General features: G+C 35.9%; 1 protein-coding gene across 7 annotated transcripts in view; it reads left to right on the top strand.

Moving 5' to 3' along the window:
- The window catches only part of tshz2 (teashirt zinc finger homeobox 2), a 254,508-nt gene that overhangs the window by 73,345 nt on the left and 155,739 nt on the right, over positions 1-25,424 (top strand). Inside the window, exons 2-3 of one of the 7 annotated variants that reach the window (XM_073939330.1) lie at positions 11,285-11,458; positions 11,540-11,567. The exons of the other annotated variants lie outside the window; for them this stretch is intronic. The gene's annotated coding sequence lies outside the window, so the exon portion shown is untranslated. The remainder of the gene's footprint in view (positions 1-11,284; positions 11,459-11,539; positions 11,568-25,424) is intronic. 7 annotated transcript variants of the gene reach the window in all.

Below are 25,424 nucleotides of genomic sequence, written 5' to 3'. Positions count from 1 at the left end.
AAACAAGCGCGAGTTCAAGCAATCGAAATTTAGCATGTTTTAAAGTCCACGTGAACTGGAAGTTGCTGATATTTTTATTACAGTATGTTGATGTTGCTGGTTCGAGCCTCAGGTCAGTTGGCATTTATGTGTAGAGTTTGCATGTTCTGCCCGAGTTGGCGTGGGTTTTTTCCAGGTGCAACCACAGTCCAAAGACATGCACTATAGGTGAATTGGGTAAGCTAAATTGTACATGGTGTATATGTGGGAATGAGAATATATGGGTGTTTTCCAGGGATGGGTTGCAGCCGAAAGGGCATCCGCTGCGTAAAACATATGCTAGATAAGTTGGCGGTTCATTCCGCTGTGGCGACCCCTGAATAATATAGGGACTAAGCTGAAAATAAAATAAATGAATGAATGTTGACGTACATTCCACTGAAACCGAATATTGAGTAGGGGGCGGGGCTTTCTTTTTATGCATCATTCATAGATATATACACTAGATATCGCATAAGGACCCTGAGCCTGCGTCAATAGCGCCGCCACATTGGTACAGTGCTCCCAGGACAAGTTTCATTCAAGCGCACTAGTCAAGACAGTGTTACTACGTGAAGATGCCGGACTTTAGTGCTGTCTACAGGTGTAGTAACGAGCAAACAAAGAAAACAAAGCACAAAGACAAAACATTTCATAGGTAAGATTAAGTTTTTTACGTCTTTGTATGTTACGAACTTTTGTGCTAAGCAGGTAACGTTATTGATGTCAATGCAGTCACCTACTGCATTCAACGTAAGGCAAAGTAGCTCCAACTCACACTAAATACTCGGCTTTTGCTAGTTTTGTTGAACAAAATCTGCAAACAATGCAAAAGAAATATGACAACAAGACACTGCGGTGCCAGACGCTTGTATTATTGTCGGCTATAAGTAAACGAGCCGTTCATAACAGAGATTCCTTCACAAACGAATCGCTCCCTCCGTCAGTATGAGAAGTGAAAGCAGGAGAGGGTGTGTTTCAGGACACGCAGTGGTGTAAAGTAGCTAATTACAAATACTCTACTGCAGGGCTATTCAACTAGTTTGTCATGGGGGCCGGTTCATGAAAAGCATCCCAAACGAAGGGCCGGAGAGATATAAAAGCATATAAGACCCCATATGCTGTATATTTTTGCTCCTTAAGACACCCACGTTGGCTTATTCTACATTAAAATGTTAATATATTGTATTTTGAAACTACATAATATCAGTGCATTGTACAATAGACTTATTTTTGTGCAACAATTATAGATTTTGGTTGTACAATTTTATAGTCTGAAGAATATTCATGGTTTCACTGTTATCACGTCTAATGTAAATTCAAGCTTTATATTAGGTAAGTAGCTATTTAGATTAACTGTTGTTGCCATCTGCATTCATGCATACATAATCATTTTAATAATAATTCGTCTAACAAATCTTTTGTTTACATTGCACTGAAAAGCATGCACAACTCTCACCATGAGATGTTTTCTACAGCGTGCGCCCAGAAAGACGCAAGCGCGTTGCTCCGCATATTGTCATATATTCTTACATTAGTAATAACAAACTTGCAAGCGGGAAAGACGTGATATGGGAACGGCCGCTGCTAATCCTGTGTGCGTGCGTATTAGCCTCGGTGTACTTCAAACTTCAAACTAGCGCACAGGCAACTTGGCATTTTGAAGCGGTTTCATTTCGTTCAGTGCAACAGAAATGCGGCTTAGAGAAGACTTTATGATTAATAGTTAATAGTGAAATCGGCTAATCGTTGCATCCCTATTAACGATATCAGTACATTTTACTAATAGCCTTTTCTACAAACATGTTTTGGCTGCCTGCACCACTCGATTATGATAATAATATAATGTACTGAATATACTGAACAGACGTACGCCACTTCATAACTATAGCGGCCGTTTGTCGAACTAAATTTACTTTTGATGTCTTGGTCACACTGTTTGTAGGGCCGGAACAAAGTGCTTCGGAAGCTGGGTTCGGCTCGCTTGCCGCCAATTGAATAACCCTGCTCTACTGTAATTGGGTAGTTTTTCTCAAGAATGGTAATTTACTAAGTAGTTTTATAATTGTGTACTTTTACTTTCCCTTGAGGACATTTTAAGTGCAGTATCTGTATTTTTACTTCGCTACTCTCCTTCAACCTCCAGTCACTACTTTATTTCTTTTCTGTCTATGGGGATTAGAAAAATCAGTCCTGTGATTCCTGTCCAAACAAAGTGCACACAGAAGGTAAATCGCATCTTAATGAACTACTTCAAGACATGGGCGCTTTATAATTGCACCAAACTGTTTGGAAGCATTAAAAGTGTCCAAGAAGATGTCCAAAATCTTTACACGCATTGACTCAGAGACTGTTTTGATCTATGTCACTGATGAAAAAAATGACGGATTACATCAATGTTCAACCTGAAATCAATCAAATATCAATGTCTAATGATGTTACAGCTTGACATTGTGTGGACGTTATCACAATGAAGTCTATCAGATGTTTTGGTTTTCATACCTGATGAATAAATGTCAGTATTTGGCATCAATATGACGTTGGTTTAAGATGTTGGCTCAACGTTGATTTGGTCACTTTCTAACACAACCTAAAATCAACCAAATATAAACATCAATTGATGTTGTTATTGGTGATCAAAATAACATTGTCCCTAGACGCTGGCTAGACATTGAGTTTTGGTCACCTGACATCACAAACTTAAATCAAACCTAATATTAACATTTTATGATTCTGTGTGCCTGCTGAGCAATAACTAAATGGACTACAGAATGTTACGTTTACACACATCCACAAATCACATGTAAATGCATTCACTTTTTACAGCGAAATACTGACTACTCATTACTCTTGAGTACTTTTCAAAGGTCTACTTTTTACTCATACTTTGAGTAATATTTACAACAGATACTTTTATTCTAGTTGCACTTTATTCTTAAGGCAAGTAATGGTACTTTTACTTGAGTATGATTTTTCAGTACTCTTTTCACCACTGGTCACAATAGAGGACAAAATGGCAATCAAATCTTACGTTAAATGGCAACTTAAAGTCCATATCACCCACACCTACAGCAGTGGTTGTTCATGATACTGTGTTTGCTGTTAGTTTTGTGGTGTGAAATATTCTGCAAAGATACTTCCCATCTTCTTATTACTCCCAAAAACCAGTAATGAAATGAGTATGTTGGAGCATTGAATCATGTTTATTACCTTGTGCATTATGTGAGCATGAGCAATACGTTTCTGCCTGCAATTCACAAAACAGCCAAACAATGTTGCAATAAAAAGAACTTCTAAATCCAAATTCTGATTTTGAAGTTTTTGTTCGAACGTAAATAAAAGCTGAGAAATTTTTATTTCCACAATAATGCCTCATGTATATAGTCCTATAATCTTTTGGGAAAAGCCTGCGCCATTTCCGGTCAAAAACAACAACTTGCTGGTTGAATAAAAGTACTGTAAATCAGAATTTGCCAGAGTTATAATCATTTCGTGTTTGACTGTAGCCCTTTTCTATTGTCAGTGTTGGGGAGTAACTAGTTACATGTAGCGGCGTTACGTAATTTAATTACAAAATAAAAGTAACAGTAATTTGTTACAGTTACTGAGAAAAAAATGTGTAATTAAATTACATTAATAGTGAAAATGTTAAAGATTACAAATGGGGTTACATCTAAAAATGTTCTTTACAAATCTTTGATATGTTAAATAATATTATTCTGTTGCTTTGCCTTTTTTTGATATGCACGATGCCTTCTGCTAAGACCATTTATTAAAGTGGTGCTATTCTGATGCTTTTGATTTGCGGCGCACCCATGGGCATACATCCCGAAGGGAACATGTCCTAGGTATAAATGCTTGAAAATTATTTTGTTGAAAATGTCCATTAGAAACTTAAAAGTAATCAAATGTAATTAGTTACTTTACTTTTAGAAAGTAATCGAAAAGTAGTGTAACTTATTACATTTTAAATAGGGTAATTTGTAATCTGTAATCTATTACATTTTCAAAGTAACCTCCTCAACACTGTCTATTAGATATACAATATGATGCTAATACTAAGCAATTGAGTTAATCTAACTTTTTACCATTTACAATGTAATATAATTTGCCCAATAAATCTCAAGGGCATTTAACAGATGAGTCACTTTATTTAATGGTGTCCATCGGCGCCCCATGAACAAGGTGTCCTTTCCAAGCTCAGGACAACATTGACTGGAGCCTGTGCTTGTCCAGACAAAATGCTTATTAGTCAAACAATCCCCATCGGAATAATGCCTCCGTCAGCCTGTGGTGAAGGATAACCATACTGGTGACAGTCCGGCAGCCAGGTCCTGCTGGAGAACAGGTTGGAGGAAGAAAACACTTGTGAAAGTCAAGCTTGTGTTGATATCCATAACTGGTAATGCTCATTTTTATGGTTACTTAGAGCAGGGGGATTCAAAATGAGAGCAATAAGGGAGTGATTAGTCAATAGGGGAGTACTTTATTTATTCCCCTTGACAATGACATTGTGAAACAAATAGAAGTTGCAAGGAAAACAGATAATAAATGTAATTTAATGCAATTATTAATAATTTATTTGATAAATCAAAATGTTTAATTAAATAAACACATTACAGGGCACAGATCTATAGTTCACTGACAAGCAAGACTAAATATCGCATGCAGTATCATAATAGTCAAATAGCAGATAATCATTCTGTGATACTGACAACTGTTTGTGTAGCTTCTCGGTGAACTACAGCTCTTTGTAGTAATTGTTGTTTGTGTTATAAAACATGTGCAAGTACTACATACAATGACGTGTTTACCCCAAAATCAGTTCACAATTGATTAAAGCACCCAACATATTTCATAATAAAAAAAAATCCACACAATCGATTTGTGTTTGGACAACATGAAGGAATTAAGTTAACTTATTTGTTTTACAAATTTATCTGGATTGATACTGGGGCCACCAAAGATACTATAGAAATACTGGGGGAAAAAAAGCTTTGCATTTAAAAGAAGAGCGAGTATTGATCCTTTTTTGCAATGCGAAAGTGCACTACACTGTAAAAAGCGATTAGTTGACTTGACTTAATAAAAAGAGAGCAAACTCATTGCCCTATAATTATTAAGTAAAGTCGGTGCCAGTGGTGTAGTGGAAAGTGCATTGACATATGCACTCTGGTGTTCACGGCGACCTGAGTTCGATTCCCGCCTTGAGGTCCTATGCTGATCCTTCCCTTCTCTCTGCTCCTCAAACTTTCCTTTCAATACTCTCTGTCCTATCCAATAAAAATGAAAACCCTGAAAAAATATTAATTATAATTATTAATAAACAAACTACAGGTGCATAAATTATAAAAGTTAAGTCAATGAGTTTAATGACTTTTTTAATTCATTCATTGATTTTTTTTGTCGGCTTAGTCCCTTTATTAATCCGGGGTCGCCACAGCGGAATGAACCGCCAAATTATCCAGCATGTTTATATGCAGCGGATGCCCTTCTAGCCGCAACCCATTTCTGGGAAGAGTTTAATTTTATAAAGTAAAGTCAACTTGTTGCAACGAGTTTACTTTTCTAAAGTACAGTAAGTAACTGCTTTTTACAGTGTATGGGAGAAATGTCTAGGAATAATCAAATGGGACAAACTATTCACTCTACAAACAAGTGTATTCGGGAATATACAAATAAATAAGAAAGGACTAAGAAATCTTTAGTTTGCAACATCAAGCAACATAACAAGCTGTTTTCATTTTCTAAAAATCAATTGAAGTGAATGCGACCGGAAGTCTTGAGCTAAAAAGGTTTCAATGGCTGCACCTGCTCATATGCATGTGAAGAATAAGGTCAATTGTATTACCGCTCAGGGGTGCGTTTCAGAAAACCATCAATTGCCAACTAAGGTCACAAGTTCCATCTTAACAAACATAGTTTGTTGATTTGGCATTTCCCAAATCCGTTTTTCCAAACTTGTACGCTTGCAACTGCACCGTGTTAGAAGCGTAGTTCCTCGCTGTGTTCTATTCCCAGTTATATCCCCTATGCCCTATTCCTTTCGAACGTTCCAACATTTAAACTTGGATTGATTAATAATAAAAATTTTTTAAAAACGTTAAAATCATCTCTCCTAGGTGTAATTTGCTTTCAAAGTATTTTTTACATTTCGGTTTACTGATCTTCATATTCACAACTGCACTTTGAAAACATCGAAGCCATTTTGAACACAGCCATGGCTTATGGCGAAAGCTATAGGTGACCTATTATTTAAAAGCAGAGTTTATGTTACGTCTCCAATGCTTGTGAAAACAAAAATATATAGCATACATTAATGCTTTTAATTTATAGGAGGTTACTTATTAGATATCTGTATGTTATATGGCTGGTTAGAACACTTCTGCAGTGGTTTGAATGTGTCAAATAGTAAAAGTAGACTTTTCAAAAAAGAAAAATAAATAAACAATACCCTACTTGATAATAATAAATAAATTAATAATAATAAATTAATAATGATAATGTTCATAATAATTTTTAATTAATCCTAATAAAAAGCCTATTGTAAATTACAATTATTAATGATTTATAGGATTTAAATATGACATTAGTATACATGTTGTTATAGTGTACAGTGCTAAGTGGTTTTATGTTTTAGGATAGACTTCTGAATATTCTGAATAATATTTGTACAGGAAACAAACAGCCCTATGTGTGCTGTTTACATTTATTTAAATTAATATGGAAAGCGAGAGCATGTTTTTACCAAAACTAATATTGGATTTATTTATTTATTTTTATATGTGTGCGTGTAAAACAATACAATTTGCACAAAAAACGATGGGTTTTTTCCACTAAAGAAGCTGTTACTCCACCCCGTTTAGAGCGTCATTACAGGCGTTTTACATTATACCATGGTTCAAATGATGGATCTGCGACAAAGCAACAACAGTTTTTATTCTTTTCCCAAACAATGCATTATACTATGATAGTTCAGTCACGAGTAACGTCTTTGTTTGGGAAACACACTCCAGATCATTGCTTTGAGTCTTACTTAGTTACTCTGTAGCCATATAATAAATAGTTTAGTGTACATCTGTACTGTACTTCTATTTCTCATGTAAAATTCTACTTAAAAATGGACAATGGAATGCTGTTATTGTCATTCCCGTGTCAAATTTAGGACCAGCACTGTTGTTTTTTCTCTCTCCTTCTCTTTGTACAATAACAGGCAGCAGGCATGTCCTGAAATAAGAGACATTTTTAAATGCAGGAAGTGGTCCTCTTGTACCCAATTGCCTGAGCTGAATTCCAGCTGATTTTTCCTAGGCCCATTCTGTTGTCTGGGACGTGACTGATGGATGGTTAATGATAAAAACATTTCCATACCTGGCCTCCACGGCCTTATTGTTCACACGAAACGGGAACATCCTGGCCTGTCGGCTGCAATCACACAGGCCGCAGCTGAGGAGCTCACTGTATCTGGCAGCTGCGCCGGGTGACATGTGGAAATATGGGCCACAAACTGTCAGTGAACCTTGCGGTAAATCTTATGGTTAATCATGCCATATGCCCCGCTGTGCATGTCTGAGTAATATTTTGTTATGTGTAAGCTTAACACAGACGACTGTTCAGAGATCTTCTGATACAGCTGTGTTCAAAATGATGATCTTATTGGAATATTTACACATCATGCACTCAAAATATGATGTTTGCTGCTTGTTCAAACTACTTATTTAAACAACATGGGCTCATTCTGAAAACGTAGCTCTGAGTGTTTTTTTTCTAAACTAATTTCGAGAGGATCACATGCTTATGATAAACACGGCTGGCACCCTTATATTCTGCTCTATTAGATGATTACAGAAGTATGTTTCACTCCAGTTATCTTCATCTTGAAGTTTCCCCTCCTTCCACCCCTACTTCCCTTCTTTTTCCGATAGGGTGACATGGCTACCCAGTGGCTAGCCTGGTTGCCTCACAGCAAGAACACCGCCGGTCCAACCTCCTGTCTGGCTGGTTGGCGTTTTTGTGCTGAGTTTCTATGTTCTCCCCTTGTTCACCTGGGTTCCCCGGTTTCCTACCACCGTTCAAAAACATACACCATAGCCAATCGACTAAACCAAATTATCATCAAAGGCAACCTTAGTTTACACTTCTCTCACTGGGACAAGCAGGGGAGTTCTCAAGACCTACCTGAGCTCACACTCCCCTCTCGACCTTCTATCGAGAAGGAGCCCCGGGCTCGAGGATATTACGAGCTCAGGGCTCTCTCCCAGAAAAGCATGCCAATTACGCTTTATTGATTATCAGCTAAGCGTGAACTCTTGAAATAAACATTTCTAGAATTGTGAATTATGTAGCCAGAAGTACGTATAGTTGCATTTCATCAGCGATATTACGCTGTTCCTTTTCATGCTAACAGCTGACCACTTACCTCTGTGTGGACGGCTTTCCCGCTGTTACCAGTTTGTCCAGTAGCTTACCATGTACGCCAGCGGACTTGAGATATTTGGCATGCTCCAGAAATGTGTATAAGGCTACATTCAGAATGAGTCTGGATTGTATTTAAAATGAGCTGAATCAATACAATGCTGAACTATTTTATTATTTAATAAAACTTAAATTTGATTATTAATTTATTTTTAATTAGGTGCAACCTAATTGTTTTATGTTCAATCCACTTAAATTTATAAAAATACTAAGCTAACTTAATTATTTCATATTTCATGGATTTGATTCTTTGAAGCAGACCTAAATGAACTCTTGATGATGGGTTTAAGTCATGTGGCAGGGTTTAATGATCATCAAAGCTCTCAACGTCTGTAAAATATAAATGGAACACATCGTCACTGTTACAATGTAACATTTAAATGCATTTATTGTTGTTATTATTATTATTTATTATTATTATTATTATTATTATTATTATTATTATTATTAGAACAATGTTGACAATGATAATAATAATAGTGATAATGATGATGATATTATTAATAATAAAATATTTTTATAGCATTATTATTAATTAAATAATAAAATATTGTAAATACATGTACATATGTAAAATACAGATAGATAAATGGTGCTGTAAATTTATATAGAGTATTTTTGTTGTAAGTTATTTACTGGTGAATATTATGCTGGCGAATATTATATATATTATATATTCAAATATATATATATATATATATATATATATATATATATATATATATATATATATATATATATATATATATATATATATATATATATATATATTTGAATATATACTCACCGGCCACTTTATTAGGTACACCTTACTAGTACCAGTTGGACCCCCTCTTGCCTTCAGAACTGACTTAATCCTCTGTGGCATAGATTCAACAAGGCACTGAAAGTATTCCTAAGAGATTTTGGTCCATATTGACATGATAGCATCACAGTTGCTGCAGATTTGTCGGCTGCATATTCATGATGCAAATCTCCTGTTTCAACACATCCCAAAGGTGCTTTATTGGATTTAGTATGGTGACTGTGGAGGCCATTTGAGTACAGTGAACACATTGACATGTTTAAGAAACCAGTCTAAGGTGATTTGCGCTTTATGACATGGCGCATTATCCTGCTGGAAGTAGCCACCATAAGATGTGTACACTTTGGTCATAAAGGGATGGACATGGTCAGCAACAATACTCAGGTAGGCTGTGGTGTTGACACGATGCTCAGTTGATAGTAATGGGCTCAAAGTGTGCCAAAAAATGATCTCCCACACCATTACATCACCACCACTAGCCTGAACCGTTGACATGCTTTCATGTTGTTGATGCTAAATTCTGACCCTATCATCTGAATGTCGCATGTTGTGCGTTCAGTGTTGCTATTCTGCATACCTCGTTTATTATATATATATATATATATATATATATATATATATATATATATATATATATATATATATATATATTCACCACTCTGATTGTTTACGTTTTTGCAGCTGTCTTTGTAATTGATTGACACTTAAACTTATTATTTCTATGTATACAGATGCAAAAAAAAAAAAAAAAAAACTGTACGAATGTTTAGAGATTCAAATGAATTAATCAACTAATCAATTAGCATTTCACTGTTCGCTTCAAGCTCTGCAGTCCATTAAATCCTCCAAAAATATCTCTGTTTTGAAAGGTGTCAGTCAGCCCGTGAACAGATGAGGACAGTCTTACCGCTTGCTCTTTTAACCAGAGCCTGAAGGCCTCGCGGTTTTACTTTAGCAGGGAAAGAGTTAACCAGCCACCGCTTAATTGCACATGACATGTGTTGGAGTGTGACAGATGTGACAGATGATGGAGACGGGGATGAAGAGGCCGTAATCTGGCCCTTCTCCTTCTGTTAGACCTCCAGAAGCGCCTCCCTGGTGAAGACCTGGAGCTAGTAAATAACAGCTCGCCTCTCCGGCCGTTATTTAAGCATCTGCTGATGGAAGGAAGAGCCTCGTGCCTCACAGAGATCCTGTCAAAATCAGGCAGACTCAAAACTCTTCAGCAGGGCCCCAGAAACACGGCTTCATTACTCCAGATCCGGCTGACGGATTCGACATGACAGGAGATGTAACTTTACATTGTTAGAATAAAAGCACACTAAAAATGTAATACATTATCCATCGGGCTGCTGCTTCCCAAACGCTTCCACGTAAGGTTTCACTTATGTTAACAACACGTTATAGAATAGAAAGATTATTTGTTGTAAATTGAGCAGAGCTTTTCGGAGGATGTTTTACTTGAAAATGCTAATTTTTTACTTTAAATATTTCACTTTAAGTCACATGAAATTAAAATGAAAAAATGTGTCAGTTCCAGTCTTTTAGTTTTAGGGTGCTTTCACATTTGTGGTTCTGTTCATTTTGTCCAGACCAAGGACAGCAACCGATACATTGTAGCATTTTGCTGCCATTTTTGGGTCCTTTTCACACCACACTGATTGCTTTGGTCCTAAGTAGTTGAAAAGAACCAAAATGCAGTCATGTGACAAAATCCACATCACTCATTGGCCAGATGTTATTGAAGGTATTTCCTAAACTGCTTTTGGATTGGTCAGAATTAACATGCGGGAAAATGCCAGTGGAACTCCCGCTAGTAAACAAAACAGCAGACGCAATGTTGCCAACTTAGCGACTTTGTCGCTAGATTTAGCGACTTTTCAGACCCCCCTAGCATCAAATTTAAAAAAAAAAGTGACTAGTGAAAAATCTAGAGACGTTTTTATGTTACTGTAGATTTTTATAGACTGTCATTTGTCCATACAGTACCGTCCCTACTCTTCTTAACGACTTGCGAGTGATGCCGTCGGCCCTTCCCCAGCCTCAGAGCACTGAACTGACAGCCCAGTCCTTGTACAGCAGTCTCTCCCACCTGCGGCTTGAGAGTAGATCAGCCCTCAGCATACCGACGGCAAATGACCTAGCACCGGCAGTGTGAAGGTATTTCCTTTGTATAGTCAAATCTTTTTTATTTTAACAGTTTAATTTGTGAGTTTATTCTTTTCTTGTTCACAATCACAGATCTTTCAGCCTGATCTTACGAGGAAACGTAAGTATTTTACGTTTTGTCAGTTTAGTGGCTAATTCGCACGAATTCATACGAGTTCAGTCATACGAAACTGTACTATTTTAAAAAGGAGGCGTGGTACCCAACCTCACCCCTAACCCCAACTGTCATTGGGTGATGAGCAAATCGTACTAAATTGTACGAATTAGATCATACGAATTAATACAAATTAATACAAACCTTATGAAACTGAAAATAGTCACATCAATCTTTCACCGGGAGATTTTAGTGGCTGAACAACACGTCTGTGCATGTAACCCATTTGTAACAACAACATCTGCATCAGCTCTGCGTGAAGCGAAAATACTTTTAAAACAGAACATTACCTGTTTAACAAAAGTATTTCAGCCATAGTGTCGTCCCTCCTCCAGCGTGCAAAAGTAATTTCAATATTGATGCAGGACTTCAGTATTTGATTTTGTCGTGATTGTGCTTGTCTTGTGTGCATGTGTCGTGAACGAGCAGCGCTCATGCAGGCGTGTACACGCTAATGTCTGATATGCGTGAACAGAGATGTGCAAACTGTGTTGCCAACTTAGCAATTTTGTTGCAATATTTAGCAACTTTTTATACTACCCCTAGCAACTTTTTTTTTTTCAATTTTTAACATTCATTTGGCTACTTTTAGCAATTTTTAAAAGTGACTCAAGAGTGCAGTGTCTGCAGGCAGGCTTCACTCAGTAGAGTAAATTGCTAGCTCAGATTGTTTTTCATAAACTGATAACTGTTAATTTACTGATATTTGGTAACATGTATAATTGTTGGTAATTTAGGTAGCAATCAATTCCAACAGTGCTATAATTGTTGTCCCTTTTACAAATGTGTTAATTTCACAAGTTAAAAAGAGTAAGAACACAAGCTGTGATTGTTTAAAAAGATGTACCTGTTCATTATCAGTGTTATATTAAAAAATAAAAATAACTCTTATATCTTGAATAACTTTTACAAATAGTCAACTCTACTTTTCATACAAATCTACATACACCTGGGTCGCTGATTCGAACCTCGACTCAGTTGGCGTTTCTGTGCGGAGTTTGCATGTTCTCCCTGCCTTCGCGTGGGTTTCCTCCGGGTGCTCCGGTTTCCCCCACAGTCCAAAGACATGCGGTACAGGTGAATTAGGTTGGCTAAATTGTCCGTAGTGTGTGAGTGTGTGTGTGTGAATGTGTGTGTGGAAGTTTCCCAGAGATGGGTTGCAGCTGGAAGGGCATCCGCTGCGTAAAAACTTGCTGGATAAGTTGGCGGTTCATTCCGCTGTGGCAACCCTGGATTAATAAAGGGACTAAGCCGACAAGAAAATGAATGAATGAATGAATCTACATAGACAAATTTCAAATAATGTTTTTTGCTGAGAGGGCCAGTCAATTTCAGAAAACATTTATTTTGTATACTACATAAAGATGTAGTTTTGAGTTGCGATTACCCAATGACATCATCACACAAAGTAATATGTTAATAGGAATCTATTAATTGTGCATCTGAATGTAATGTTTAAATATAATATAATACACGGCGCCTCAGAGAGTAGAGACATGACAAGCTGTCAGATACTACGTGATGACGTCACTGATATGTAATTTAGTGCATGACGTCATCAGGCAACATTTAGCTACTTTTCAGGCAGGCTTTAGCTACTATTTTATTGGAAATAGTTGGCAACACTGCACGAAAATGGCCAAATCTGCATTTGTTGACAGACAGTTTAAGCTACTTATCGGAATTATGGGAGATGTAGGCCTGACAATATTTCACTGGATGTATACATACATATAAACACATTTAGATCATTTACTGTATCATTACTATTGGACTGTGAAGAGACTTTCAACCAGCACAACAAAAAACTTTCTGTAGACAATCACCTACTCCACCTTTAATTTCATTAACAAAAGTGTTAACATTATAATACTGTATATACAGTATTATGCGCTTTATGGTACTTACTATACTTTGGGGGAGAAGTGCTATAGCTGTCATATTTCTGGAGTTTATTTCCTTTCACACTCTTACAGTATGTTTGTTTTGATGGGAGAGCTCCTATCAAAAGCCAAAGATTAACATTAAGCAAACAATTACCTCATTATTTTAGAACGTACCAAAAAAATGTGACTGCTGATCTATAATAGACGTTCTCTATAGATCAGGGAATGTGACGCACGTGTGGAATCAATTGAAAACAATGGGAATGCTCAAAGGTTGGGGAGCACAAAGGTATATTTGTCTCACGCAGCTGATTTACAGCCCTAGTGATAAAAATCAAACTTCCTGGAATCTTTAAAGATGTTTTGAGAAGCCTGACAGCTGTCAAACAGATCGGAAAGCGGCTGATTTAGCATCATCCACCATCACAAAAAAACACAATGATATTAGTTTAAAAGGAATAGAAACATGTGTGTCTTTGAACGTGTCGTCAAAGAGAGGATGAATTATGAAATTCAGCTGTTCCAGGTGGCAAAAAACAAAACTGTGATTGAAATCCTCTTGGGGGAGGTTTTAACTTTCTCATCGCTTTTTGTTTGGAGAAATACCCGCAGTTTAAATGCAATGACCGCTTGCATCAGTTCTAGTCAATGACTCGTTACACTTCCGCTTCTTTATATATCCGCGCAATAAAAACATCTGTTCATATCACTGAAGATATGAGGATAACTCGTTCCAGATTTCAGACAGAGGGATTTTCCGTGTTAAACTGACTAGTCGGAGTGGAATCTGAGCCCTTTTTTTGGTCTTGAGGCCTTGGGGTTGTATTTAGAACTCATAAAGAGCAGGATTGTGGTTATTCAGAATTGATCTGTTTTTATAGTGCTTGTAAATTCAGAATTGGAGTTTTGTGGTTTTGGTGCATGTCTGCTGGCTTTGAGGTCGTGTGTAACTATAGATTAAATATCACAAAATCTTTTCGGCATATTTATTTACATTTACATTTAGTCATTTAGCAGACGCTTTTATCCAAAGCGACTTACAAATGAGGACAAAGAAGCAATTTACACAACTAAGAGCAACAATGATTAAGTGCTATAGGCAAGTTTCAGGTCTGTAAAGTCTAAGAAGGGAAGTATTAGTAGTATTAGTAATTTTTTTTTTTTTTTTTTTTTTTTTGTACAGTTAGTGTGATATTCTAAGAGGCAATTGCAGATTAGGAAGTGAAGTGGAGACTAAATAGTTGAGTTTTTAGTCGTTTCTTGAAAGTAGCGAGTGACTGCTGTTCTGATGCAGTTAGGGAGTTCATTCCACCAACTGGGCAGATTCAGCGTGAGCGTTCGCGAAAGTGATTTCTTCCCTCTTTGAGACGGAACCACGAGGCGACGTTCATTCACAGAACGCAAGTTTCTGGAGGGCACATAGATCTGCAGAAGTGAGAGCAGATAAGAAGGAGCAAGGCCAGAAGTCACTTTGTAGGCAAACATCAGAGCTTTGAATTTGATGCGAGCAGCAACTGGCAGCCAGTGCAAACGGACTAGCAGCGGAGTGACATGTGCTCGTTTAGGTTCATTGAAGACCACTCGTGCTGCTGCGTTCTGGAGCAGTTGAAGAGGCTTGATAGAGTTAGCTGGAAGCCCAGCTAGTAGAGAGTTGCAGTAATCCATTTTGGAGAGAACAAGAGCTTGAACAAGGAGTTGAGCTGCATGTTCAGATAAGAAGGGTCGGATCTTTCTGATGTTATAGAGTGCGAATCTGCACGATCGAGCAGTTCTAGAAATGTGGTCATTTATAACTAGAGTCATATTAAAGGACTTCATTTAAAGGGAAAGTTCACCCCAAAAATAGATAGATAAATAAATGATGCAATCAATTTCTCACTTTTGACATGTTACCAACCTTTTTTTCTTCTATTGAACACAAAAGAAGATATTTTGAAGAATGTTGTTTATTTGTAACCATTGACTTCCATAGTGTTCACTTGTTTTGTCTTTTTCCTTCTGGATGTCAATGGTTTATTTATCAAAAAGTCTTTTTCAGGCATGTTTAGAACTCTTATTTAATGAATTTATAAGAGATAGTTCACCCAAAAATAGATATTTTGCTATAGTTTTTTTTCACTTTTGACTTGTTCCAGACTTGTTTATTAAAGAGATTTTTTTTCTTTTGTTTGACACAAAAGAAGATCATCTGAAGAATGTTGGAAAGCTGTAACCATTTGTTTTTCCTACTATGGATGTCAATTGTTTACATATCACAAAATCTTTTTGGCCATTTTTAGAACTAAATTCATATTCATTCATTAATTCATTCATTCATTCATTCATTCATTCATTCATTCATTCAATTATTAACTCACTCACTCACTCACTCATTCATTCATTCATTCATTCATTCATACTCTTTTTGGCTTAGTCCCTTTATTAATCTGGGGTCGCCACCGCAAACTTATCCAGCATATGTTTTATGCAGCGTACTGTACCTCCAATCCCTCTCATTTACACACATATACTACGACCAATTTAGTTTATCCAATTCACCTATAGTGCATGTCTTGTGGGGGAAACCGGAGCACCCGAAAGAAACCCACGCAAACACTGGGAGAACATGCATACTCCACACAGAAATGCCAAGTGACCCAGCCGGGCCTCGAACCAGCGACCTTCTTGCTGTAAGGCCATTGTGCTTCCCTGCGCCACCATGCTACCACTAGAATCATATTAAATGACTTTATTTAAAGGGACGGTTCACTTAATTCAAAGGAACAATGTCTCTCTATGGACTTGTTTGGAACCTTTTTTCCTTCTGTTGAACACAAAATATATTTTGAAGAATGTTGGAAAGCTGTAACCATTGACTTCCATAGTGTTTATTAGTTTTTTCCTACTATGGATGTGAAGCGTTTATTTATATCATAAAATATTTTTGGGCATATTTAGAATTAAAATCATATTAAACTATTTTATTTAAAGGGACAGTTCACCCCAAAATAAAGAAATTTTCATTAATTTCTCATTATTGACGTATTCTGTACCTTTTTCTTCTTCTGTTCAACACAAAAGCAGAAACGTTGAAGAATGTTGGAAATCTGTAACCATTGACTTCCATAGTGTTTATTTGCTTCCCCTATATGATGTCAATGATGTATATATCACAATCTTTTAAAAGTATTTTTGGCATATCTAAAACTAGACTCATATTAAATTACTTTATTTAAAGGGACAGTCCACCCAAAAATAAGTATGTTTACATTGATTTCTCACCATTTACTTGTTCTAAACCTGTTTAAGATTTTTAGTTATTTATTTATTTTTTGCTTCTGTTGAACACAAAAGAAGATATTTTGAAGAATGTAGAAAAGCTGTAACCATTGACTTCCATAGTGTTCATTTGTTTTTGTATGGGTATCAGTAGTTTATATATCACAAAATTTTTTTAGGCATATTTAGGGCCCTAGCATACACCCGGTGCAGTGTGGCGCAAGACGCGGCACAGTAGTCTTTTGGTAGTTTCAGCTTGCCGCAAGAGTCATTTTGAGGCGTTGCGCTACGCTGTTTAAATAGCAAGTGCATTAGCGCTCATTTGTGCGCCCATAGGCGTTCTGGTCTAAAAAGGAAGGCGTTCTGAGGCGCACTGCTGGCACGTCGCTATTTTGAGAAACTATAATAGATTTTTCATTAGACCAAATTTAACCCGGTCTAAACTCCGGCGCAGAGTTGCGCCTCGCTTACGCACTGCTTAATACCCACAAGAGAGCAATAGGCAAATATCTTTACATATGAAAAAATTTTAATATTAAGGATATATATAGGATATAATAAGAATAGATATAGGATATACATATAAAGGATTAAAATATTACAAAACATATTATTTTCTAGCCTACATAAATATGAAAAACCACTGCTTTTATGTCTTTTATTTGCTTTTGTATAATGTTATTATTATTAGCAGTATTATTTATTATATCCATATTTATATTTGTTTTATTAAAAACAACTTAGATTTGCCCACCTGTCAGGTTTTAGACGATATGGGGCACAGCATGTGTTTTAGGATATAACTCCGGTTTTTGAGCACATTTTGCTATTATTATTCATTTATTTGTTGCTGGAAATTAGAACTGAATTTAGAAATAGTAGTTTTTTTGTTTTTTTGTTTTGTTTTTTTTTGCTTCTGTTGAGCACAAAATAAGATATTTTGAAGAATGTTGGAAAGCTGTAACCATTGACTTCTATAGTGTTCATTTGTTTTTTGTATGGGTATCAGTAGTTAATATATCACAAAATCTTTTTCGGGCATATTTACAACTAGAATCATAATAAATGACTTCATTTAAAGGGTCAGTTCACCAAAAAAAATAATTTTAAAACACTTGAATGACTAAATGACACCTACAATAATTATTTTTTATACAATTTTAAACTTAAACTTTTATTTAAAAAGAGTTTTTCATACTATTAAGAAAAATTCAACTAGAAATATAAACAATTTAAATTTAACTAAACCGAATTTAAATAAACTTTAAATTAAGGTGCCATGGTTGCTCAGTGGTTAGCACTGTTTCCTCAAACAAGAAGGTTGCTGGTTTGAGTTCTAGCTGAGTCAGTTGTCATTTCTGTGTGAAGTTAGCATATTCTCCCAGTGATGGCATGGGTTTTCTCTAGGTCAGTGGTTCTCGAACTTTTTTCATCAAGTACCACCTCAGAAAAGAATTGTCTCTCCAAGTACCACCAAAATGAGCAGTATTGAAATACAGTAGCGTAGTAGGCCCAGTAAAGCAGCTACAACTCTGCACAGTTAAAAAAAGTGGCAGATTACCTTAGAAATATAGGCTACATGTCATATAAAGCATATTATATACATAATTTTTGATAAATTTTTAAATGTGTGTAGCATGTACATGACATATTTCATTCCTCCGCGTACCACTAGAAGGAAGCCTGCGTACCACTAGTGGTACAAGTACCACAGTTTGAGAACCACTGCTCTAGGTGCTCCAGTTTCCCCACAGTCCAAAGACATGCGCAATAGTTTGTTGGATAAACTAAATTGACCATATATGTGTGTGAATGTGAGAGTGGATGGGTGTTTCCCAGTGTTGGGTTGCAGCTGGAAGTGTGTAAGCATATAATATGTTGTGTAAAACATATGCTGGATAAGTTGGAGGTTCATTCTGCTGTGGTGACCCCTGATAAATAAGGGACTAAGCCAAAGGAAACTTTTTAATTTAATTTAATTTAATTTAATTTAATTTAATTTAATTTAATTTAATTTAATTTAATTTAATTTAATTTAATTTAATTTAATTTTGTGTAATTTAATTTAATTTAATTTAATTTAATTTAATTTAATTTTGTTTAATTTAATTTTGTTTAATTTAATTTTGTTTAATTTAATTTAATTTAATTTAATTTAATTTAATTTAATTTAATTTAATTTAATTTAATTTAATTTAATTTAATTTAATTTAAAGCACAGTTCACCAAAAATGTAAGTTTGTAATAATTTACTCAACTTTTTTTGCCAGTTCAAACTTACATAAACTTTATTTGTACACAGATATAATTTAAAACTATGTTTGGTATTCAAAATCACCCTGCTTTGGCTTAAATACCCTATGTTTTTTTTTCCGTCCTGCCAAGTTAATAAAAGGAGCTATGTCCCATCACTGCATATTTATGGGGAACATTTGCAGGGTACAGAGAGGGAGAATCAATTTCCCGCTCTCCCATGATAATTTATGGCTTTTCTGAGGGCGCTGGAGCCGCGAAAATGACACGTCAGGTCTATCATATTTGGAGCAGCAGTAAACCTGCCAAAGTCTAATCTCTTCAAGGCTTCTGACCCCTCCAGCAGCCCCTCCAGCCCAGCCATCATTAATAAATGAGCCCTGGAATCACTCCAGAATGTCAATATTATTATGACGGATTTTAATATTATTATGTCTGTCTTTAATATCACTTCATCTTATGGTACAGAGGGACATCCCGGCTGTCCAGGTGGAACTGACTTTTGGAGGAAAACATATTTGAGAAACAGCTTTAGACACGGTTATGGAGAAACAAAAGATTTGTCAACTCTGAACTATCGCTGGAAGGGGTGATTACTTTTTCCCAGAAACGAGGAACGTTACTTAATAAACGTACAGTAGATATTTTGTAGAAAGCATGTTATTTATTTATTTAGTACATGTTTAGAAGTGTGCGTAACTTGTGTATCTTAGATTTAGACCATTTTAAGGAACATTTACGCACAAATAAACTCAAAATTATAAAAATACACTCAAAGCAGCGGAGGATTTGTTTATTAGTTCCACTTTAATGTTTCATTAGTAATCTAATGATCAAGTAATAAGTAATCATATATCAATAATAGTAATAAAAACAACCAATAATGAAGTTAACAAGTTACAAATATGTTAAGATCCTGCATATTTTGCTTGTGCATACAAAATGAAACAGAATGTGTTACTTTTATAATTGCTGAATATGTGTATGTACACTACCTGACAAAAGTCTTGTCGTTGATCCTAGTTGTAGAAGCAACAAATAATAACTTGCCTTTTAGTTGATCATTTGGAAAAGTGGCAGAAGCTCGATTTTTCAGATTAATCATCTGTTGAACTGCATCAATCATCACAAATTCTCCCCTTTGATCTGTTGGAACCCGCATGGACCCAAAATTCTTACAGATATCAGTCAAGTTTGGTAAAGGAAAAATCATGGTTTGGGGTTACATTCAGTATGGGAGTGTGAGAGAGATCTGCAGAGTGGATGGTAACATCAACAGCCTGAGGTATCAAGACATTTGTGCTGCCCATTACATTACAAACCACAGGAGAGGGCAAATTCTTCAGCAGGATAGCGCTCATTCTCATACTTCAGCCTATATATCAAAGTTCCTGAAAGCAAAGAAGGTCAAGATGCTCCAGGATTGGCCAGCCCAGTCACCAGACATGAACATTATTGAGCATGTCTGGGGTAAGGTGAAGGAGGAGGCATTGAAGATGAATTCGAAGAATCTTGATGAACTCCGGGAGTCCTGCTAGAACGCTTTCTTTGCCATTCCAGATGACTTTATTAATAAGTGATTTGAGTCAATGCAGAGATGTATGGATGCAGTCCTCCAAGCTCATGGGAGTCAGACACAATATTCATTCTTTTTCCGCTGCACAATGACTGCACATATTCTATACTGTACATTATTTTATCTTAAGTGAAAAGACTTTTGTCTAAGCAAAGTCAGACCTTACAGTCCTAGTTAAATAATAAGGCATGATCATATTTTATTTATGTAAAATAAGCGTAATTTAGAGGCCTTTGCCTTTCATATAAGCCACTTCTGATACCAAATGATCAACTAGAAGTCAAATTATTATTTGCTGCTCTTACAACTAGGATTGATGACAAGAGTTTTGTCAGGTAGTGTACTACATATTGCTGGCTATAACCAAAATATACCTGTGCAACATACAACAGTTGATTTTTTCTTTAAATATTTCCCATATGATGTTTTACAGAGCAAGCAATTTTTTACAGTATTTCTTATAATATTTTTTCTTCTGGAGAAAGTCTTATTTGTTTTATTTCGGCTACAAAAAATATTTCTTTAATTGAAAAAAAAAAAACTTTTTAAGGTCAATATTATATGCTCCCTTAATCTATATATTTTTTCAAATGTCTACAGAACAAACCATATTTACACAATGGCTTGCTGAATTACCCCAACTTGCCTAATTAACCTAGTTAAGCCTTTAAATGTCACTTTAAGCTGAGTACTAGTATCTTGGAAAATATCTAGTAAAATATTATGTACTGTCATCATGGCAAAGATAAAATAAATCAGTTATTAGAAATTAGTTATTAAACTATTATGATTAGAAATGTGTTGAAAAACATCTTCTTTCTACTAAACAGAAATTGGGGTAAAAAAATAAACAGGGGGGCTAATAATTCAGGAGGGCTAATAACTCTGACTTCAACTGTATATATTGTTACATTTTTATGTCTGTAGAGTATAACAATGTAAGATTGAGTAACAGTATTTTGTAATATGTTACTTTAGAAGAGTGATGTTCCCCAACAGTGACAGCGCCAGTCATTTTCATGCTCCGGCTCTTTTCGAATCTGATACTTCCAACGCCTTCCGATCTGACCTTGGGATGTATTTTTATCATGCCAAAAACTGTCTCCCCCCAGCAACATGAAATGTGTCCGTCCAGATGGTTTTGTGCAGCATCATCTTGCTAATTGCCTGTGATGCCATCAGAAAAGATGTAGTCGACCTGACAGGCGGATGAAACGAGACGGAGGCACGACGGACCGAGAGCAAGAAGAGCAGAACAACACTGCTTTTGTCTTCTTAATCATTAGCTCAGATGGCATCATGATCATGTTACTGTCACTCCTCATTCGGCAGCTCTTGCTCAGGGTTTCTCTTTATTTTTGGGTGTTTGAATAGATCAACAATACTGCAAAAGCTCAGCTCAGTATTGGGAATAGTTTATATATATATATATATATATATATATATATATATATATATATATATATATATATATATGTATATTAGGCCTATAATTTGACAACACAGTTGAAACAATGCATTTATATCCTCACCGGCCACTTTAATGGGTACACCATACTATTACCGGGTTGGACCCCTTTTGCCTTCAGAACTGCCTTCATGGCATAAATTCAACAAGGTACTGGAAATATTCCTCAGAGATTTTGGTCCATAATGACATGATAGCATCACACAGTTGCTGCAGATATGTTGGCTGTACATCCATGATTCAAATCTCCCGTTTTACCTAATCCCAAAGGTGCTCTATTGGATTGAGTTTGGTGACTGTGGAGGCCATTTGAGTACGGTGAGCATAAGTTGAGTACGGTCTGAGATGCAACGTTTTTCCAATCTTCTATTGTCCAATTTTAGTGAGTCTGTGTGAATTGTAGCCTCAGTTTCCTGTTCTTAGCTGACAGGAGTGGCACCCGGTGTGGACTTCTGCTGCTGTAGCCCATCCGCCTCAATGTTGGACGTGTTGTGCGCTCAGAGATGATCTTCTGCATGCCTCGGTTGTAACCGGTTGTTTGAGTTACTGTTGTCTTTCTATCAGCTGGAACCAGTCTGGCCATTCTCCTCTGACCTCTGGCATCAACAAGGCATTTGTGCCCACAGAACTGCCGCTCACTGGATTTTTTCTCTTTTTCGGACCATTCTCTCTAAACCCTAGAGATGGTTGTGCGTGAAAATTCCAGTAGATCAGCAGTTTATGAAATACTCGGACCAGCCCAACTGGCATCATAGAATCTTTTTAATTATAATTTTTTTTATTAATTTAATTAAATAATATATTAGTGGTTCTAAAAAATTTAAACTTTTAACCTTCAAAACACATGATTTAGATGTGAATATTTTTGTATTTCTATTATTTTTTGTGACTATACTTTTTTAAGTTTGTGTTTAGCATAGTTATTTCATAAGTAATTATTTTTTATATTTATTTATAAATTTTGTAATATACTATTCAACTTTATCGTAATTTTTTTATTATCTAATTATGTATTATTTTATTATAGTTCTTATTTATATTTTTCATTTACATTTTTATTTTAAATTTTTTGATTTAGGCAGTTCATTCCGCTGTGGCGACTGACCCCGGATTAATAAAGGGACTGACTGAAAAGAAAATGAATGAATGAATTTTTTCATTTATTTATAGTTTTTTATTTTAATGTGTAGTATAATATATATATATATATATATATATATATATATATATATATATATATATATATATATATATATATATATATATATATATATATATAGTTTAGTTTTAAATTGTAATATCACACTATTATACTGTGTGCGTGTGCGTGCGTGCGTGCGTGTGTGTGTGTGTGTGTGTTTGTGTATTATTTTATATATTTTATTATTATATATACATCATTTATGATTATAAAATTAATTAGGGCAACATGGTGGCTCCATGGTTAGCATTGCCGTCTCACAGCAAGAAGATTTGCTGGTTCGAGTCCCGGCTGGGTCAGTTGGCATCTCTGTGTGGTGTTTGTATGTTCTCCCCGTATTGGTGTGGGTTTCCTCCAGGTGCTCCAGTTTCCCACACAGTCCAAAGTCATGTGCTATAGGTGAACTGGATAAACTAAATTGGCCGTAGCATGAGTGTGTGTGTGAGTGTATGGGTGACACTAGTTTTGGGTTTTGGCTGCAAGGGCATCTGCTGTGTAAAACATATGTTGGAATGGTTGGTGGTTCATTCCGCTGTGGCGACCTCTAAAATATAGATTAGGCTGAAGGAAAATGAATGAACGAATGAATTGATTGAATTTATTATTATTATTATTATTATTATTATTATTATTAATTTATTTTTTATTATTTTTATGTTTTGAAAAATAATATTTTAATTGTAAAATTTTATATCATTTTCTAATTTTTATTAAAATGTTTTAGTTTTAGTTATACAGTAAATAAACATCTTTATATATATATATATATATATATATATATATATATATATATATATATATATATATATATATATATATATATATATATATATATACATATTAACACCTATCCTCCTTTTAACATTACCTTATATCTCATAATTTTTTTCCCAACAAATCAGAAGTTTGTTCCCCCCAGATCCAGCAGTCATTTAAGGTTAACAGACGCAAAAAAAAAAAAAGTCACTCCAGAACTGAGCTTTTCTTGGAAGGTTTAACGCGTGAACAGACTCTCTGGATCCAGCAAACGACACGAGCGGCGGCGGGACGCGACTGGCATGTGCTAAAGCGCATTATGGTTATTGCCGGAATAAAGGTCACATTGTTGCATGTTACAAACGCGAGAGGACAGCTCCGGCAGTCATGCAGTGTCAAGACTGAGTCGCGCTGAAGGAAAATCCCAGCAGATCTTCAGGACAAGCAGGACTTCTCTCATTCCTGCTGATTAGAGCAAACCTCATCAGCAGACACACACATCACATCACACATAACAGCCGAGTGAAACGTGACACTGATGAACACACCAATGCGCGATTCAATCCGTAAACTCTACGTTCCTACAGTGCGTTCACACCTGATGTAGGCTTGTGTGTGTGGTTTTATTGCAAGAAGCAGGCCTGTAGCCAGCCTGGTAAAAGGGGTGGTCCTTTTTTTCTCAAGAAGTGGACCTTTTTGCAGTTAACGGCCTCATTTAGGCTACTATTTAATTATGAAATTTAAATACTGCATTTTAGTGATATTTTAATCACTATTTTAGATAAATAGATTGTTGGATGGTCACTATAACCAAAACAAGTACATTAAAAAAATTAATGGATAACAACAAAAGCCAAATGGTCGCTTTTGGTGCTTTACACCTATTCATTGGTCTTTTTTGTTTTGTTTTATGGATAATGTCCAAGATTTAGAATAAAAGGGGCGTCAGGGTGGCACAGTGGGTAGCACGATTGCTTCACATCAGTGATGGGTTGCAGCTGGAAGGCTATCCGCTGTTTAAAACATAGGCTGGATAAGTTGGCGGTTAAATTCACTGTGGCTACCCCAGATTAATAAAGGGACTAAACCGAAAAGAAAATGAATGAATGAATGAATTTAGAATAAAAGTTGTAAATGTAATGTAATGTGTGTATTTATATAGTGCATTTATTGTGTATGGCCATACACCCAAAGCGCTTCACAATCATGAGAGGCGTCTCTCCACACCACCACCAGTGTGCAGCATCCACTTGGATGATGCGCCGGCAGCCATAGGACAACGGCGCCAGTGCGCTCACCACACACCAGCTATTGGTGGAGTGGAGAGACAGTGATAGAGCCAATTTGGTGGAAGGGGATGATTGGGAGGCCATGATCGTAAGGGCCAATAGAGGGACTTTGGCCA

This window comes from Danio rerio, chromosome 23 (assembly GCF_049306965.1).
Source record: "Danio rerio strain Tuebingen ecotype United States chromosome 23, GRCz12tu, whole genome shotgun sequence".
Classification (NCBI taxonomy): domain Eukaryota; kingdom Metazoa; phylum Chordata; class Actinopteri; order Cypriniformes; family Danionidae; genus Danio; species Danio rerio.
This window is presented reverse-complemented; position numbering and strand designations above follow the sequence as displayed.